This window comes from Streptopelia decaocto, assembly GCF_964273445.1.
Source record: "Streptopelia decaocto genome assembly, chromosome: 2".
Taxonomy (NCBI): domain Eukaryota; kingdom Metazoa; phylum Chordata; class Aves; order Columbiformes; family Columbidae; genus Streptopelia; species Streptopelia decaocto.
Window position 1 is genome coordinate 17303470 of NC_138655.1, and position 20786 is coordinate 17324255.

Genomic DNA, 20786 nt, shown 5'->3' on the forward strand with positions numbered 1-20786 from the left:
AATCATCCCCATCCCCACAACCCTCCCAGAAAAGGGTTTGTGTCCAGCCAGATCAAGTCCCTGGCCTTTCTCTCTGCATATCCCCATGGACATTAGCTCTGATGCAGAGAGGGGATGGCTAATAGAGGTGGTCTCTGGGCTGGAGGGTTGGTTTCTTCCATGGTTCGTCTGGACCATTTTGGTTAGGTACCTACTGCTTCTGCTCCACAAAAGTGATCCTCATGCCTTGCATATGGAGGGGGAAGTAACATTCTTTACCCCCAAGGCAGGCTGGCAACAGTCCCCTGGAGGTTTCTCTTCATCTGCAGTACTGAGCACAGCCTCTTGTCAAGGCTACTCTGATTCATTTTGACTCGGTTCTTGCCTGCTGCTCTTGCACCAACAAGGTACCGCTAGTGCCCTGGCTCCTTCTGGCTCTCTTCCCATTGTAAGTTTGTAGTGGAAACAGAGAGTGCTTGACCTGTATTCCTGCTGCTGCTTTCTGTAGCTCTGCGACTTGCCTTTGTCAGGGATATTTGCGAGGGATATTTTTTGCAAGCTAAACTGAAGAATGCATCGGCCTCCTCCTGGCTACAGATGCACATTGTGTTAATGCCTGTAAGCATTGTCTCTGAAACAGACTTAGAAAAATTAAAACGAAAAGAATAGAATAGAATAGAATAGAATAGAATAGAATAGAATAGAATAGAATAGAATAGTTTCCACTTGCAACCTTTATGATATGTGTCCTTAAAAGTGTTTTTTTACCCGAAAAAATCCCAACATTTCAGACAGATAACAGTCTCATAATTACTGAGCTTATGGTGAGCACATGGACTAGGCTAGGCTAGGCTAGGCTAGGCTAGGCTAGGCTAGGCTAGACTAGACTAGACTAGACTAGACTAGACTAGAAGTTATGCATGGCAAGTTATGACTTAGGTCTGAGGGGTGCATCCAGGGCAGCAGTTCTTTGCCACGCAGGTCCCAGGCCCATCCAGGAGACAGGGTCAGAGATGGCCACATCTTCAACACAGCTCAGGCAAGGACTAAAACATCACTGTATTATCAACATTGTTTTCAGAACAAATAAAAAATGTAGCCACATACAAGCTACTATGCAGAAAATTAACTCTATTCCAGCAAAAAACAGCACAATGGGGAATTAAATGTCTGCTTGTTAATAATATCCCCTTGGAAATACAACATCTTAAACTGTTTTCATGTTATACTGAAGATCTTCAGAGTACTTTCTCCAATTAATTCCATTTCTACCACCATTAAGAGTATTTACAGTAAGAACTTTATTTAAGAAACAATTGTATTTGTATTTGTATTTGTGTCTTCTTTCATCAATGTTTCAGGGTTTTGTCAAGCCATTAAAAACCATGCTGAAATTCTGTTGTCTGTTGATGTCTCTGAGGATAAAACTAGTGAGAAACAGATGTATCATCAAGCCAGAGAATCAGCAGGTGAAAACACACTTTTAACTGTTTTATATTAGTTTAATTTCTGTCTTTGCATTGTGGAAGGAAAAATGCACATTCACTGTCCTCTCTAGAGCTCCTTATATAGAAAATGTAATGATTCAGCAACAGTTGCTCTTTTTTGGTACATACTGTCTTTGTACTGAATAGAGGTGTTAGACAGGAGATCTTTAATAAATTCACACTCCACAGCAAAACAAAACTTTCAGCATTCAAAAATGTCCATGGAAATGGAAAACTACAGTATGAAATTAACTCCTTGGCATCCAGTAGGTCAGAGATTAAGATACTGGTAGGATACACACAGGTTCAAAAGCCAGCCTAGCATGAAACACAACAAAGATGCAAATCCAGCATCTTCTGTGAGAAAGTTAACAACACATAATTATCCACCACTGGATTTTTTTATTTTTTTCTTCTGTTGTTCATTAGAACTTTCAATGAATTCTTAGAATCACACAATCATAGAATCATTTTGGTTGGAAAAGACCTTTAAGATTATTGAGTCCAACCATTAACCTAACGTTATCAAGTCCACCTCAAAACCACGACCCTAAGAACCTCATCTATGCATCTTTTAAACACCTCCAAGGATAGCAACACAACCTAGGCAGCCTGTTCCACCGCCTGACAAGCCTTTACATGAACTTCTTCCTAATATCCAATCTAAACCTCCCCTGGGGGATTGTGCTAGATGATCTTTCGAGGTCCCTTCCAATCCCTAATATTCTGTGATTCTGTGATTCTGTGGTGCAACTTGAGGCCATTTTCTCTTGTCCTATCACTTGCCACTTGGGAAAAGAGACTGACAACCACCTCACTACAACCTCCTTTCAGGCAGTTGTAAAGACTGATAAGGTCTTCCCACAGCCTCCTTTTCTCCAGGCTAAATAATTCCAGTTCCTTCAGCCACTGCTCATAAGACTTGTGCTCCAGACCCTTCAGAACCTCAATGTCTTCCTTGTAGTGAAGTACCCAAAACTGAACACAGTATTCAAGGTGCAGCCTCACCAGCACTGAGTATAGGGGGACAATCACTTCCCTAGTCCTGCCGGCCACACTATTCCTGTTACAAGCCAGGATACTGTTGGTCTTCTTGGTCACCTGAGCACACTACTGGCTCATATCCAGCCAGCCGTTGACCAACACTCCTGTGTCTTTTTCCGCCAGGCAACTTTCCAGCCAGTCTTCCCCAAGCCTATACATTACATGGGGTTCTTATGATCCAAGTGCAGAACCTGGCACTTGGCCTTGTTAAACCTCATACAATATTTTTTTGTTGACAGCTGAACGTTATACATACAACTTAAGTTACTGTTTATCATCATTTTCTGTTGAAAATCAGTCTCATTCATTCTTGTCCAATTTAGAATGAGAACTGGATGACCTTTTATTACAGATAACTATGTCTGTTATCAAATATGGGTGCTTAACTTAAATTCTGCTTAACTTAAATGCAGTAGTTAGGCCTCTAACTAGCATTTATATATTAATCTTAAAATATAGTAGTACATGCTTGATGGCTGTTTTATGCAAGAATGTATATATTTATAACAGGGAAAAATAATTTTGTGTTTGTACTTTAATTCATTTAACACATACTTTGTGTTTTCAACTTATTAATTTATACTGTATTTACTACATTAATACTATAATCAGTTAGAATAACAGGGTTTAATTATTTTGAAAGTCATTTAAAATACCTACTAGAGAAAACACTTCAACTCTTTTTTTTTTTTTTTTTAAAAAACCCACATGATTATATATAATATGAAAAAGACCAGCTAGTTAGGGTCTAGCTTCTTTGGCTCTGCTGGGCGCATACTGATTTATACTAGTTATCTAGTAAATTATCTTAACTAAATTAGCATGATATTATCTTAATTTAAGGATGTACCTTTCTTTGTATGTTTTGAAACCTTACAGTAAGTAGCAACTAACAGCTGAATACTGAGAACCTAGATTTTTATATACTTACTATGAGAATGCTACAGGACAAACATGTGTACCTAAGGTAAAAAAAAAAAAAAAAAAAAAAAAAAAAATCTTATGACTGTTATCTCAGATTGAGAAATCTGGCAATTACTAAAAAGAATTAAAAAACAAACAAACAAAAAAAACCAAACAAACACACAAAACACACACACAAAACCAAAAAAATCCCACCAAAACAAACAACATGGTACTAGTACTTTCTATTAATTATTGTATTGAACAACTGGACAGTGAAATCACACTTACACATAGTTAGTGAATCCTTTAAATAAAAAATACTCAATTATGCAACACATATGGTAGAAATTCTATCATATCAAATACGGTTTGTGCATAACTTACTGTTCTTTAGGAAGCATTTTTATTTTTCTGAACACATTTTGCCCTGTTGCATTTTTTTTTTGTAATATGTAACACATTTTCATTCTGACAATTTTTTACAAAAAAAGGTCATTTTGCTTTCCATTTTAGCCATAATGTATGGCTAAATGTATAAATGTATGAAATTTTCACTTGTGTTTTAAGACCCTTGAACATTATAACTTGCTCCAGAACTGCTAGCTGAATTCTAAGTCTGCATCTATAATATATTTGAGTGAACACCTACTGTCATGGAAATAATTGTTTCTGTGAATTTTATTTTCTACACATATGCTCTGTTAAATTATTTAGTAATAGCCATTTCCTAATAAAATCTGCACTTAGGAACTACAAGTACTGGATAATTTGATTTTTTTTTACATATAAATGTTTTTAGTATTTTGCTATTTTAGAAAGTTCTCCCTAATGAGTATCAAGTTCACACTAGGGGAAAAAAAGGCTCATAACTCTAAGCTTTACAATGTTGGCTTCAGGCATGTAAAGTAGAAGAGTTTTCTCATGTCCCTTGTGGAAGCCCTTTTCCTTTTTTCTTCTTGTCCTTTAAACCATTTGAAGAGAATGTAGCACTGATGAAAAGATGCATTGTAATAGTTATGGAAAGTGAGCTTCTTGAATGCTTAAAGCAAGTATACAAAGACACTAAAAATAATTTAAATTTTAAAGCAATGGATCTACTCAATGAACTCATTTCATATGTCGGTGTTTAATGACTTAAATGATGCTCATTTAAAGTTTCCCCTTTCTTCTTGCTTTTTTCCCCCAAGTATGGAAGTAAAAAGATCCCTCATTAATTAGACTCCACAGGTCCTACCATTTATGCATTTAAAGACATCTACTTCAAATCCACTGAGGAATTTATGGTCCCTTTGAATTTGATATTTCCTTTCAATTTTCTGCTAAACTAACCATCCTACTTTCTAGATTCACACCAGTAGAACCTTCAGAAATAGTGATAACATTTGAAACCAATCCAAAACTCCATGAGAATGTATGTCTTTGGTTCTTCTTTCCTACCCTAACCCAGAAGAGCAAATTCTGCATTTTTCTTGCTATGGTCTTTCTACTTTTCCCTGAGCATCACAATCAGACACAAAATACTTTGTATGGATACATTAAGGGGCAAAAAGCTGTTCCAGTTGAAAATTGGAGGGCAAGAAATCATTGTGGAAAGATAAACAGAAGAGTGAAATAATAATTCTTCATTCTACAAAGTGATATAGAGTCAGCCCATGATTACTCTCTGTTATCTTAAAGTTGACACAGAGGATAGATATACTCTAAACTGTATCCCTAACATAGCCTCTTCAATTCTGTCCCCATAATCATAGAAAAAGTTAATTAATTCCTTTCTCAAAGACAAACAAGGATAAAATCATATGAAAAAATCATTAACAAACCAAGCCGCTGCTCTGGAATTAAATCTCACCATCAGCTTCTTATGGAAAATAGTACAAGTAGCTAAAAGCATGTGTTTTCTTCAGTGAGAACTGTAACAAGTTATTGTAATTTTTCTGTGATTGAGATCCCTTATTTTCATCACATTAATTTATGAAATCCTTACTTATTTTGTCTGTGTTGTCTCATTCTCTAGTCTATGTGTGAGTGTCCCACACCACATGAGTGGTAGCAACTGGAGAAGACACTGTGGGTCACAATGCTCGTAGGCATGTGCCCTGCAACTGGAGAGGCCTATCTGTGTTTATCTTTCCCCAGTGAAATCCTGAATGTGTGTGTGCATGTGTCACCTCTCAGCAAACCTCAAGCTGGACTAGTCTGCAAGCAGAACACCTGCACGGACAGGCATGAGGTCTGAGCCAGGGGGCGGAGGAGGGCCCTGCTGTTCAGGAACAGATACTAGGTAGACTTAAGGCTTTTGCTAAAATATGAGGGATACGTGACTGTGTGGGTGCAAGATAAGTGTGAAAAAAACGTGCAAGTGCATGTGTCTGTTTTCTAGTGAACAACAAGCTGGATAAACTGGCGAGTAGGAGACCTGCATACTGAGTAAGGGGATCTGTGATTGTGTGCATTTGTCAGTCTACAGGGTGAGGGTATGTGTGAGTTTTCACTTCAGTCCTGATGAACTACAGAGGAGGGACTGGGCTGCTTTATGTGAATGTTGATGTTGTTGGTGTTCATGGGGCTGCTCCTAAAGACAGTGCCCTGTCTGTGGCAGTCTGTGTAGCCAGACATATTAGAGTCTGTGTGTGTGCACATGTGTATGTGTGCAAGTGCCTCTCTGGGACACAGGATCAGGCTCACTACCTGCCAAACCTGCAAGCAGGAACAACAGCAGCAGCATCCATGGGAGTGGGATGGAGAGACCTCTGGGTTCCCAGGCTGCACCTGGCTGGGCTTCACAACTGCAAAGATACTCTGGTCCTGGAATCCACAGGCTTCAGCAGCTTATAACTTCCTCAACATTTTCACTTTGACTAACTCTGAATTAGATATATTAGTTTTGATTTTATTTGTTTTGAACAACTTTTACACATATCCATGAAAAATACAAAACATTCTTTTCAACTGTTTAACTCATACTTTTTTCACAGGAACACAACATCTGATGTACAAGATCAGAGATCCATTTAATTTAATTTTCAAACACTTTGTGCACTGCTAGGTGTTTCAGTGAGATGCTATGAAAGCTGTCATGTTGAATGGTTCTGTTAACAAAATCCTAATTTTAGAAATTATTAAATTATGGATCTAGGATTCTCTGAGGAGTGGTGAAAATAGAGAATTCAGCATTAAGCATGGGACAAAAAGAGTGTCCTTATGAGTAAGCAAGTATCCACAAGTTGAACACTTGCTGGTTCAATGAATGTTGCCAGCAGAAGAGAGTTTCCAGGTCCTTGCTGACAGCATGGTGAAGGCTGATAGCAGCAATGAGAAGTCTGCTAGTCTGGATGAGAAAGCAAGAGAAGGGGACACCCTCAGACCTTCAAGGATCCAGACATGGAAGCAATATCCACAGAAGACAAGGTGGCTGAAGGGTCAAAACATAGTGTTCCTTCTCTGATGGTCAGTGCTTTAACATTCAACTTTCAGGCTATTGCAATTGAATATGTATGTGCCTATATATATGTGTGCACATATATAATACATACACATATATGTAAGTATCAGTTAATTAAGAGATTGCTGTGATAAAGTGTTTAGAAGACTGATAAATCAGGCCAGTTTTAAGTTTTAAAAGCAGACTTTCCTAAATTTATTCATTAACACCACATTCTGCACTAATAATTAGTTATCACATCTTACTGATCATCATCATTACATATACAAAACTGTCAGTCAGTAGCACTACTATGCTACATCAGTTATGAGTACATAGCACCCTGGAACTCATGATGACACCAGTGGCTATGGTCCTTTGATGACCACATTCCTTACATACTTTGTGAAGTGCTTATTCATTGTATCTATTTATGTCATCACAGCATTACAAAACACGTAAGTTTTGATGCTGGTTGCTTTACTTTAGTACCCTTATATTCAGGTTCAAGACAAGTTAATACTGATTAGGGCACTTTTTTTTAGTTGACATAAGCCTCTGCTTTGGCTACAAGGTATATGGCACCAAGAGGAGTTATTTAAGCCCTAAGTTCAAAGTCTTAGCTCCAGGCAAAATGCACATAGATATTTGGGCATTCAGTAATCAGATGGAAAACAGCCAGTGCTTTGAGTACAGAGTCTCCTATTATTTAGCAAATAAATAATGACAAAGAAATGTGTCAGGAGTTTACACACCTGATTCTAGGCTAAAGGGAAATTATTTCATTATATGAGGATTATCAGCATAGAATTCTCTCCTGGACCTTGGTTCTTAAATAATTTCTTTTAAGAAACATAGCTGAGTCATTTATTCCAATGGATGCCTGGAAGGAATTTTGCTTAGTAAAACTCTCAGGAGCAGACAGCTTGCCAGGATTTGAGAGTCAGACTGGATGCTCAGTATAGGAGACATACTACCTGAAAAGTACAGACATTGATCAAAGGAGAAAAGCATGCTTCATCTCCTTGAGAAAGGCTCATGAATAAGCATTAAATGATTAATATATTCTCTTAGGAGAACAGAAACATGTGTCTAGTCCTAGTAAGTAAGACATAGAAACCTTAGTAAACAGCCATTACAGAAAGTAAAATTTAATAAGTTCCAGCTTCGTTGTTGTATTCAGAAATATTTCTTTATCTCTAATATTTTTTCCGCCCTATATTAACTCTGTTTCCCCTAAATTCTGTATGTAATGATGTGAGAAGAGATGGACGTAAGGGTCATTATAAACCGTTAACGTGGAAAGGCATCATTTTACTTATGTCAGTTAAACAATGCCTATGTACAGCAGCTGAGGAAAAAAAAAAAACACTTAAAAGGTGAATTTTCTTCTATATGTAATCAATTTTTATAATACTTCATGTTAAATATTCAGAATAGAACAGAACAGTTCCGCTGAAAGGGACCTACGGTGATCATCTAGTTCAGCTACCTGACCACTTCAGGGCTGACCAAAACTTGAAGCATTATCATTAAGTGTGCTGTCCAAATGCTTCTTAAACACTAACTGGCATGGTACATCAATCTACTAAGCCTGCTCCAGTGTTTGACCACCTTCTCAGGGAAGAAGTCGTTCCTAATGTCCCGTCTGAACCTCCTCTGACGTGGCTTTGAACCATTCCCATGCATCCCTTCATTGGATACCAGGGAGAAATGCTCAGCACCTCCCTTTCCATGTCCCCTCCTCAGGAAGCTGTAGAGAGCAATGAAGTGGCCCCTCAGCCTCCTTTTCTCTAAACTAGACAAGTCTAAAGACCTCAACCACTCCTAATAGGACACTCCTTCCAGCCCTGTCACCAACTTCATTGCTCTCCTCTGGACACATTCAGGGACCTTCACATCCTTCTTAAATGGTGGTACCCCAGACTGCACACAGTGCTCAAGGTGAGGGCACAACAATGCTGAATACAGCAGGATAATCACCTGTTTTGACCGACTGGTTATGTTGTGTTTGATGCACCTCAGGATGCGGTTTGCCTTCTCAGTTCATAGGGCACACGCTACTGACTCATACTGAGCTTAATATCAACCAGCGCACCCAGACGTCTTTCAGCAGGTCTGCTCTCCAGCCTCTCCTCTCCCAATTTACACTTGTGCCCAGTGTTACTCGGTCCTAGGTGCATAATCCAGCATTTGCCGAATGCCCCAATCTATCTAGATCCCTCTGCAAGGCATTTTGTCCCTCAAGTGAGTCAACAGCACCTCCCAGTTTATTATCATCAGACTTACTAAGGGTGTATACAATTCCTGCATTCAAATCAAATATAAAAACATTAAACAGAACTGGCCCTGGAACTGAATTGAGGAACACTGCTGGTGACCAGTCACCAGTCATATGGCTACATGACTACAACCCTTTGAGACCTGCCATTCAGCCAGTTCTTCACCCAGTGGACCACAAACCCACTGATCCTACAGTTGGATAACTTGTCCAGAAGGATGCTGTGAGGGACAGTATGAAAAGCCTTATTAAAATCCAGAAAAACTGCATCCACTGCCTTCCCTTCATCCACTGCGGGGGTGACCTTATCACAAAAGGATATCAAATTAGTTAGACAGGACTTTGCCTTTGTGAACCCAAGTTGACTCTGCCTGATGATTGCATTGTTCTTAAAATGACTTTCAATAGTACCAAGTATAATCTTCTCCATAATTTTTCCAGGAACTGAGTTTAGATTAACATGTCTGTAGTTCCCTGGGTTTTCCCTCATACCTTTTTTGTAGATTGCCTACCTTGCAGTCAGCAGGGACCTCCTCAGAGTCCCAAGACCTTTGGTAGGTAAATGAGAGTCCTGCTGTAACATCTGCTAGCTCCTTCAGTACTCTGGGATGAATCCTATCAGGCACCATGGACTTGTGAACATTCAACTGGTCCCTTCCAGTTTCAGTGTTCACCAATGAAAAGGCATGGTTCCCACAGTTGTGGTACTCGAACTCAGGGGACCACGCAGCCCAATGTCTATCAGTATTATTAAAGACTGAGGCAAAAAAAAAAAATAATCCATTTAATGCCTCTACCTTTCCGTGATCCCTATTTGTCAGGTGAACATCAAGCATTGATGCCATGTTTTCCTTAGACCTCCTCTTGCTATTAGTGTACTTTAAAAAGACTTTCTTGTTTTCGGACACAACACTGGCCAATTTGAATTCTAAATGACCTTTGGCCTTTCATGTTTTCTACTTGCATTTGTGAACCGCAACTCTGTAATATTCCTGAGAAGTTTGATCTTTCTTCCAGAGATCATAACATTTATTTTTCCTCTTCTGCTCCAAGAGGAGATCCCTGTTCAGCCAAGCTGGTCTAATACCCCACCTTCTTGCTTTGTTATAGTATGCCTTAATTATATTGAAAAATTAGATGGAGTTCATATAGTATATGCTGTATTTTGCTATTTATTTTCCATCTTATTCTAGCCATAATCCAACATTTCACTGTGATGAAACCAAATGAATTATTCTGAGTAGCCTTTCATATATTCAACATTATTTCCAACATATTTTCTTGAAATAACTCTGAAATATCTACAGTTAAGCTGAATTTGCTCCATTTAATGATTGTAGAGCTACTAAAGATTCTTTTACACTCACCCAAGTTCATTGTCAATTTTTCAACATATTCAGTATTCAAGGATCTCATTGTTTTCTTTACTTGTAGACCTTCAATATTTCTGGTTCAAATCTGATTTCTCCATCACTATAAAATATTTTGATGCCACTTATTGTATCTTTAAAATACTTTTGCCAGAGGCTATTAGGATTTCAGACAAGAAACTACTTGTTTATAAATGAAACCATTTTCTTAAAAAGACAAATAGACTGAGATGCATACAGTCATACATTTGGTAAGACAATACACTACAGTCCATTTTTCTTTCTTTCTATAATAACGACAAACACATATGTGGATAGACACTATGTCTAAAATAAAAAATGCAACTGATTACTGTTTCCAAAAGGTAGCTAACACCTTCATAGGAAACTGGAAATCCTAAAGCAGTAAAAATAAATCAGAAGAAAATAATCAGAGGAACTTGATTAAATAATTTTTTTATATGTTATAAATTGGCACAGTATGGAAAATTTTAAAAAGTGCTTCTGGATATTAATACTGTACTTTCTATTTATTGAAGTGCTTTATTCTTACTAACTGAAATTTGAGGACTTAAAACAATAGCTTATCTACTTAATTCATGAGAATGGGTAATGTTATACATTCTATATTTTTATGTAGAAAACAATAATCATAGAACAGTTGTGGCATCAAAAGTAGTGTACATATCATGCCAAGAATTTTTTTATCCATCAAAACAATAAAAAGGTAAGAAGCATCACATTCAAGAGTATCAAACTAAGTACACTATAGATGCACAGTGCTGAAAAACGTAGCCTACCATCTGAAATGCAGACAAGGGTACCAACCAGCAAACAGTGAACTGGTGACTGTTCCCCTTTATTTTATCATCTCTGCATTTTTACGCATTTATACCTTGCCAAACCAGCCTGATCCCTCCATTTTCTCATCTTTGATTCCTCCTCTAAACATCCCATAAGAAGTCTTGCACAATTTCAGCATGTTCTTTCCCTGTCTTTCATAAGAAGCATTGTCCCCCAGGACAAGGACTCCCTGGTCTGTGTGGTTCCTCAGAGAACCCTCCCAGGGAATGCTGGGTCTCACCTGGCCCATGGGGCTGATGCTCTCCTGGGACAGCCCTGAAAAGGTCAAGCCAGGGGCTCCTGTCTCTGTGCTGCTCTACGTGTGTGGGTGAGATTTTTATCACATATCCTAACATAGGTCAGCTCAGATCTGCATTTCAAGACACACAAAAAAGTACAGCATCGCCACACCAGCACTCATTACTTTTAGCTCATAATTCTCCAAGCGATACACAATGCCCCCACAGAAAAAGAAGCAAGTGACAGAGCTGGCTGTGAAATGTTATTCAAAATCAGCACCAATATACTCTTTGCTTTAATACTGCACTTGGCTAAACAGGGGAAGAGATTCAAACATTATAAATCATTTAAGAGTGGAGTACAGAGAGAAATAGACAGGAAAAGGGTCTAGCTATGTTCATGCATACCAAATATCTAGCTGAAACAAAATAGCCTGAAACTAATCCAATAATCTTTTCCACCCACCATCTTTAACCTCCTCAGCTTCTGATCAATGTCTAACATTAAATAATACAAACGAAAGTCTGAAATATTTTACCAAGCTACCCTGAATACTCTCAGACAAAATAAAAATGCAGTCACAAATAAAAATTGAATGTCTCAGCTGTGATATTTGTGTTCACCAGGTACATTTAAGTTCCATTTTTGCCTGCCTTTTCTTTAAGATAAAAAATTGCAAACACTTGCAACCAAAATTTCCTAACCTATATGTGTCTTTATAACAGGAGCATATAGCATCTAAAAGCCATAGGTATACTTGAGTTGCATATCCAGACATATGTCTCTAAACCAGGTTATCAATTCTGTCTGCAATGTCTCTGTACTCTTAAGTGTTTATTAAAGAATATATGGGAGGCTGACAGAATGTCAGTCTTCTTTCTAAGTATGAATTACTTATAAAAAATGTTCATTATACAATTTGCATTTTGAAATTAGAGTCAAGGTTACCAATATTTTACAGGTTTAGGTTTTCTATAGCTACATGCACAGAATTCCCATTCAAGCCAAGGAGAATCCTTCATGCAAAATAACAGCAAAACAGAGGCCTTCTAGATTTGTTCTTCTGCAGATGCCAGAGGATTTATATGTGTAACTCCTGTAAGTATCATCAAGAATAATTAATTATTAATTTTGTATCTACAGTGCTTATCTTCCAAGAACCACATAAAGACATTAAAAACATTAAACATTAAACAATGCAACAGATAATACAGAGAAAAAAAAACAGCCACATAAATAATTAAAACAAAATCTGAGATGCAGTAGGAAACTTTTTTTTCTACAAAGTATTATTTTTACCCCCTGGCTAACAAATAGAAGTTCACTGAGAAAATCTACACTCACCAGTGAGAATGCAGTTCAGATTTGCTTGATGAAGAATGGTAGCACATTGCATCTGATTATCCCTGAATGACAGTTAAATAACTGACATGTTTAATATACCTTTACTATGTCTCAATCTAATGCAAACAGGAAAGCAGAATTTGGAAGGATATTTTAATCTCCCCCACAGCAGATCATCCACTTTCCTACCTAAAGAATCCACTAAAAAAAAAACAAAAACCAAACCAAACCAAACCAACTTTTTTCTTCCTATTTCAGCACCTCATCACCCTTAATGAATTCTTTTCCTTTACATACTGTAAAAGTTCTGTTATAACAGAAGGATAACATTTGGTTAAATTCTAGACATTTCTATTTTTTCCTTCAGTGATGAAACATAGCAATTTCCTACCACACTTTTTTCCCCTAATATTTATCTCTTTTTTTTTTTTTTTTTTTTTTTTTTTTTCCTACTGATACTACATGCAGTCATTCCCTATTATGGAATTTCCCTTTTCTATGTCCATAATATCAGTCCAGGTTATAATGTCTTTAAGTAGATACTAAATAATTGCATTTGTTGCAATAATCACATTAAGTATATTTTCTAAACTTCTACTATTCAAGCATCCCTTCAGCAAGCTTTCACTGCATAATGTTGCACTATATCACGTGCATGAATTTGTTGGGAGCTACTTATGTATCTCAACAAAGCAGTGCTTTGAGCAGAATAAACAGTGACATCTTTGGTCATGGATCAAAGGTCCTAAACTGCCAGATCTAAGGGTAATACAGTTAGTGTACAAATAGCTATTTGAACATATGCCACTCAATTACTAAGGACAGGGGAATCAAGATCTAAATTCTCCCTAGCTGACTGCCTAGCACATCTTTGTGAGCCTGCACATACCATGTAAAAAGCCATTCTGCCTGTGTAAAGTCGCACACTTCTGATTTTCACACACCCTACAGGATTTCCAAATCATCAAACTCAACTTTGCTGACCAGAGATGAGAGAACATTACAGTGGTGACAGCTTCTGCTGAGAATGTCAGTTGTCTAAATCCCAAACAAATATAACTACACACCACAATCATCCTGACTGATCATGACTAACAATAAATTTAGTCACTAAGATACGCAAAATCTGGTAGCAGTAGACAAAAGCTAATTCCTTGAATTCCACTTGAAAACTAAGTTTTATATAGTACAGGATCTAAATCAGGAAATGTTGCATATAATAGAAATGCATTCTCTCATCTCCAAACGGATTTCAGATGTGGCCTCTAGCAGAAGACAAGGAACATTGAACAGGGAGATAACAAAACCACAGCTAGTTGTGATAATGAGACATATGATCTCTGTCTCCCTGCGAACAGCGCATCTGAAAGAAATATTCAATTTTTTCTTTATTCAGGGGTGTAAGTGGGTACTCTTGAATATCACTGCTTTCCAGTTTTCTTAAAGAGATATTTTGTGCTAGAGACAGCTTAGAACCTGTTTTATGAAAACTTAAGTTGAAAAGGAGTCAAGAGGAGATAGGTATTATGGCACCTTTCCCCTCCAGCTATTTCCATCACTGTATATTTGCTTTACTGCATCTTTGGGTTGTATTATACTTGATCTTTGTATTATGGCTGTGTCCTCTACTGTGAATATGTGGCAGTAACACCAGCACATGGCAGCACCCCAACACTTGCAGAATGATCCCCACCTCACTTTTTCCTATCCAAATGCCATTACCTGTTTCCCACCAGTAAAACTACTGTACTCTGAGCAAGGAATGAATACCATCTACCTGAGGATGACACAACGGTGTCTTCCTCTCTGTGGCCTGCCCTGTGACATGTTGAGAAGCCTAAGTGAGAAAACAACAGTTTAGGACTGTATTTGTAACACTCTCCTACTATTTTCAAGGTAAGAAAATAATATTAGGGCTCACCAACAGACGAGCAGGCAGTTTAGGGTCATGGTTAGGTCTAACATCTATATTTGGGTTTATAACCAGGTGGACTAAGTTGCAGGAATTCAAAAAATTCTACATTCTGCATTAGGTGAGGATGTTCAAAGTAATTATGTGACATGAGTGAATGAGATTTGTATCCTAAGTAAAATACACATTTTTAAATTTCACTATCTATATGCTTTACACATGCCTACATGCGCTGTCTGTGCTTGCAAACACTGTGTATCATATTATTCACAGTGTTATTTGTCATGGAAGACTCCACTGCATTTTTTGAAGCAAAGCAATCAGTTTATCTACAATTAGAATGAAGTTACCTGGGGGCAAAATGTAGGAGTTACTTAACAAAATACAGCTACCTTACACAAAAGTATATGACAGCAAGTGAAGAATAACAAATGCAGTTGAAAATGTAGGAGGAATTTGTAAAATAATTATCAAAACTTAAATTTGATCTGCCTTGTCAAAGGTAATAGGGAACTCTAAAGGAGGGGAATGTGAATACTAATAGTAGTACATTATTCCATAGACCCTATAGAATCATAGAATGACCTGAGTTAGAAGGGATCCACAAGGATCATTGAGTCCAACTCCTATCCCTGCATAGGACAACCCCACAATACACACCATGTGTCTGAGGGCATTGTCCAGTCGCTTCTTGAACACTGTCAGGTTTGGAGCTGTGACAAATCCCTGGGGAGCTTGTTCCAGTGCTCCACCACCCTTTGGGTGAAGTTCTTCCTAATATCCAATCTAAACCTCCCCTGACACATCTTCCTGCCATTCCCTCGGGTTTTGTCATTGGTCACCAGAGAGAAGAGATCAGCACCTGCCTCTCCTCCTTCCCTTGTGAGGAAGCTGTAGCCACGATGAGGTTTCCCCTCAGTCTCCTCTAGGCTAAACAAACCAAGTGACTTCAACCACTCCTCATATGGCTTCCAGTCCAAACCTTTCACCAACTTCATGGCCCTCTTCTGGACACTCTCTAGTAGCTTAATATTCTTTTTATATTGTGGTGCCCAGACCTGCACACAGTGATCCAGGTGAGGCCTTATCAGTGCAAAACAGAGAGGGACAGTCACCTCCCTTGCCCAGCTGGCAATGCTGTGCTTGATGCACCCAGGACACGGTTGGTGGTCTTGGCTGCCAGGGCATAGTGTTGGCTCATGGTCACCTTGCCGTTGACCAGAATCCCCAGACTCCTCTCCACAGAGCTGCTCTCCAGCATCTCGTCCCCCAGTCTGTATGTACAGCCAGGGTTGCCATATCCCAGGTGCAAAATCCGGCACTTACCCTTGTTGAATCTCATGTGGTTGGTGATTGCTCAGTTCTCCAATTTGTCTAGATCCCTCTGCAGGGCCTCTCTGCCCTCAAGAGTGTAAAAAGTTCCTCCCATTTTTGTGTCACCAGCGAACTTACTTAGTATTCTATCAAGTCCTGCTTCCAAGTCATTTATGAAGACATTGAAGAGTCCTAGACCTAAGATAGATCCCTGTGGAACCCTGCTAGTGACTGGTCACCAGCCCAAACCAACCTCATTTACTGCAACCTTTTGAGCCTGACCCATCCACAAATTGCTCACACACTGTATTACATGTTTCTCCAGCTGTATGCTGGACATTATGTCCCACAGAATAATGTGAGAGTATTGAAGGCTTTACTGAAATCCAAAAAGTTCACGTCGACTGGCTTCCCTTGGTCAGCTATGTGGGTAATTAAGAAATTAAGTTAATTAACTATTTTGATGTATTTATTTATTGGAGGTTCTGAGGCAGGAGTGCCTGCTTAGAGATACTATAACTAAGCCACCACAGCACAGTTTACCTTATGAAGTATCCAACAATAATAGTACAAAGGAGCATCACCACTGTCAGGTCTTTGATACATAATTTCCACCAGCAATGCTGATATTCATGTGCCTGACAGGTCATACATTTAAGTATCTGCCCATTTCTGATTTTAGCACATTTTAAAGTTCTTGGGAGTATTTAATCATAGTGATTGACTTAATGATCCTTGCCAAGTCACTTTCATCCTCAACTGGCACCCAAATGATCAATAAGCTTGACCATGCCAAAAGATGGGGGAAAGAGAGGAAGAATAAGAAAGAGAAAAAAAGAGTGCAAGAAAAAGAAAGAAAAACACAAAGGAAGGAACGAAAACAGAGTGAGAGAGCAAAAGAAAAGAAGGAAAAGAAGGAAAGAGGAGAAGAAGAGAGGAAGAGAGGAAGAGAGGAAGGAAGGAAGAGAGGAAGGAAGGAAGAGAGGAAGGGAGGAAGAGAGGAAGGGAGGAAGAGAGGAAGGAAGGAAGAGAGGAAGGGAGGAAGAGAGGAAGAGAGGAAGAGAGGAAGAGAGGAAGAGAGGAAGAGAGGAAGAGAGGAAGAGAGGAAGAGAGGAAGAGAGGAAGAGAGGAAGGAAGGAAGAGAGGAAGGAAGGAAGAGAGGAAGGAAGAGAGGAAGAGAGGAAGGGAGGAAGGGAGGAAGGGAGGAAGGGAGGAAGGGAGGAAGGGAGGAAGGGAGGAAGGGAGGAAGGGAGGAAGGGAGGAAGGGAGGAAGGGAGGAAGGAAGGAAGGAAGGAAGGAAGGAAGGAAGGAAGGAAGGAAGGAAGGAAGGAAGGAAGGAAGGAAGGAAGGAAGGAAGGAAGGAAGGAAGGAAGGAAGGAAGGCACTATATGAATATGAAACATACAGCATACTCTACAGCTTGAACCCAAAAAGTTATGGGATGCTAGTATTTGACAACAAAACAACCACAACATCACAATGTTCAAGGGTAGAAGTGGAAGGGTGTTCTATAAAGAAATTCAGTCCCTAGCATTACTACTATCAAATGTGCCTAAAATTTGCCTTTAGTACCTGAAGTACTATTTTTAAACGTGTGTAAATTACTTGTAAACCTAAGGGTCTTTGAAAATTAGTGAGAATTTGGCCACAAAAATTCCTTGGGTAACCCACTTTTAACTGTAAGCATTTCTTCATTCATGTTTAGCATCTAACTGATAAGCCAAATTTCATTTTCAGAAGTAATACAGATAACTCACAGCACAAATCTTACCGAATGTTAAAGAGACGTGACTTCTAACAGCATGAACATAAGCCTCCTACGTAAGTTAGATATTGAAGTACAGAGCAATGCAAGGCATGGATTAGAAATAATATGTTGTCTAGGTCTTCAATATCTATTTCTTATCCTCTATAACTGATAAAGTATTTACCCCAAAGAGATTTGAGTTCTGAAGCTGAAAAGTGTTCTTTGGAGGATAAGGGCAGAACTTTATTCTAAGCACATTAAAAAAAGATGAATACCAGAAGTGAGGCCATTTGTGCTATTCTGAAAACACAAGCCTTCTTCAGTTTTGAAATGCTTTTGAAAAATGGATTCCAGTTACATGCATACATACATGCATAAATGAACACATGTATGTAGTAAAGAGAGATGTATTGATTTTTTTTTTAAATGAATACAGTGGCCAGGTTCTGAACAGAGTGGTTCTCCCTCATCCCACTTTACCTAAAACAGGGACCACTGAAATTTTGTCAGACAGTTGACCCTAATGTGCCACCCCCCTTAACATGAGCACAGGGCTTGTATTGTTTCTGTGATCAGATTCCTGAGCTGCTGCAGAGGAAGCGAAGAAGCCCACCAAGTTTCAATTACAACAGTCACTCCCCAAGACTTATGTGTCTGCAAGAGAGGGCTGTAGACAGTACACAAGGCCATGAAATATATACCTTTGCTTCTCCTCAGTAAACAAACCTGTACAGATCCGATGCGGCAGGTTAGTGTCAGCACTTGCAGCTATTCTTTCCTCACACCAGCTACATGCAGTCTTACAGCTACAGAGACAAGTTCAGCCAGCCATATGCAGGGCCACACTCTGCTAAATGCTGTTGGCCTCACTAAAACAGGGCATGGTTGTAAGTAAAGGTGGAAGGAAAGTATATAGTGCTCACTCCTACATCCACATGGGAGCAGACTCACGGCCATCCAAACTTCCTCTTTCACATTGTTCTTCAGGAGCAAAGGCTGAATCATTGTTTTCCTGGATTCCTTCAATACTATTTTCTATGATACTGTGGTACAGCTGCATATATAGTTTATATACACATAAATACATGTTCATACAAATACACATGTGCACCTACATGTATATAGTACATCCACACCCCTCCCAAAATCAGTTCTTAACAAGGACACACCTTTCCACAAACGCACTCCATGCACATACAAAACCCACACAATACTGATCAACATGTGGAAATGCACAGACACACCTAGAAAAATCAACACACTGTGACTGCCTGCCAAAATTTCCCACCTCACAACTTCACTTCAGATTATACCCATGGACTCAGACACATGTGCACATATGCACATCCACATAAAAACGTAAACATGCAAACCTACATGAATGAACACATACATGTGTGCAAGACAAAATCATGCACAGATGCACACGTGTTGACATGTAGAACACCCACACGCACAAAATACATGTACACAGACATGTACACAGATCCATGCACACATACACACAAAAACCATGCACACACATACATACACTTATATGCACACACAAAAGTGCACACACAGAACTACACATGCACACATACACAATCACACACCACACACATTCACCTGTGCACCCACATTTCACGTGACAGCACATACATGCACATGAACACACTCACACAGGCACACGTTTCCACAAACACAGATGCAAGTGCAAACACTCGCAGGTGCAAACACACGCACCCCCACAAAGAATGCACAACGCATGCACTAATACAAGCGGACCCTTACAGCCGCACTCGCACCGTAGGGAGAATTAAACACACGTGCACATGCGCTCACGCATACTCTCGCGTTCAAAAATACACGTCCACCCTGCAGACGCCCCCGCACACCCACTCATACGCACACCCCCCATCGCAGGCGTTGCTTGCCTGCCCCCTCCGCACGCTCCCCCCAGCAGAGGGAACCTCCACCCGGCGCACCTTGCGCGGTAGCTGCGCTGGGCAGAGGAAGAAAGCCGAAAGCGCGGTTCCCGAGCCCGACAAGGAGGGGCTGATTCTGATTCCACAGCCCCGACCACCAGCCCCCTCTCTCTCTCAGCTGAGGCTCTCCCCGCGCAGCGCAGCGCCCCCGCCCCCGCGGAGCGGCGCGGCCACGGTGGCACGGTGGGGCGACCGCTAGGTGGCGCCAGCGCTCTTCCCGGCAGAGCCGCAACCGCACCGCCCCCGCCCGGCCCGGCCCGGCCCGGCCCGCCGGGAGCTGCCGGCCTGCCGGGAGCTGCCGACCCGCCCGCCCCGCTGGCTGCGCGGCCCTGCGCGGGGTCACATTGCCCCCGCCCGCGGCGGCCAAGAGCCCTCTCCGCTGCGGGCACGGCTGTGGCCGCCCTCTTTAGGGAGCGGGGTTGTGCCACCGCCTCCCCGCGGCCGCGGAGACCGGCTTGTCATTAATGGCTCCGCGCAGAGCAATTAGTCTGCAAATCCCCTCGGAGACACACATGCTTCTGTGCGAGGTGTGTGTCTGAGGGCGTGTGTGTATGTGTGAGTGAATGTGTGCGGGTGACGATGGCAGCCCCCAAGCACCGCACGTGAATTCTTAATAACGAGGCACTGATTGTTTTTGCCAGCGGCCGCAGGATGGATGAGCCCCCCCGTATTGGCTGCCCGAGGCTCCTCCGGGGGGCTTTGGAGACCTCGCCACTGTATTATTTCCCGAGCCGTTTTCCTAGGCAGAACTGATCCTCTTAGGGGAACGAGGGGGCGGCGGGAGAATCTCTATTGCAAATACTGTTTGGAGTTAATCGGGAGAGTGTCTGAGCTTTAAGATGCTCTTCCATAGGTCCTGGTGGATGCTGTAAGGAGGCAGGATTGTGGTGGGTTTCGACTGTGCAGGGAGTTGGGGTAGAGGGGGGTGGGG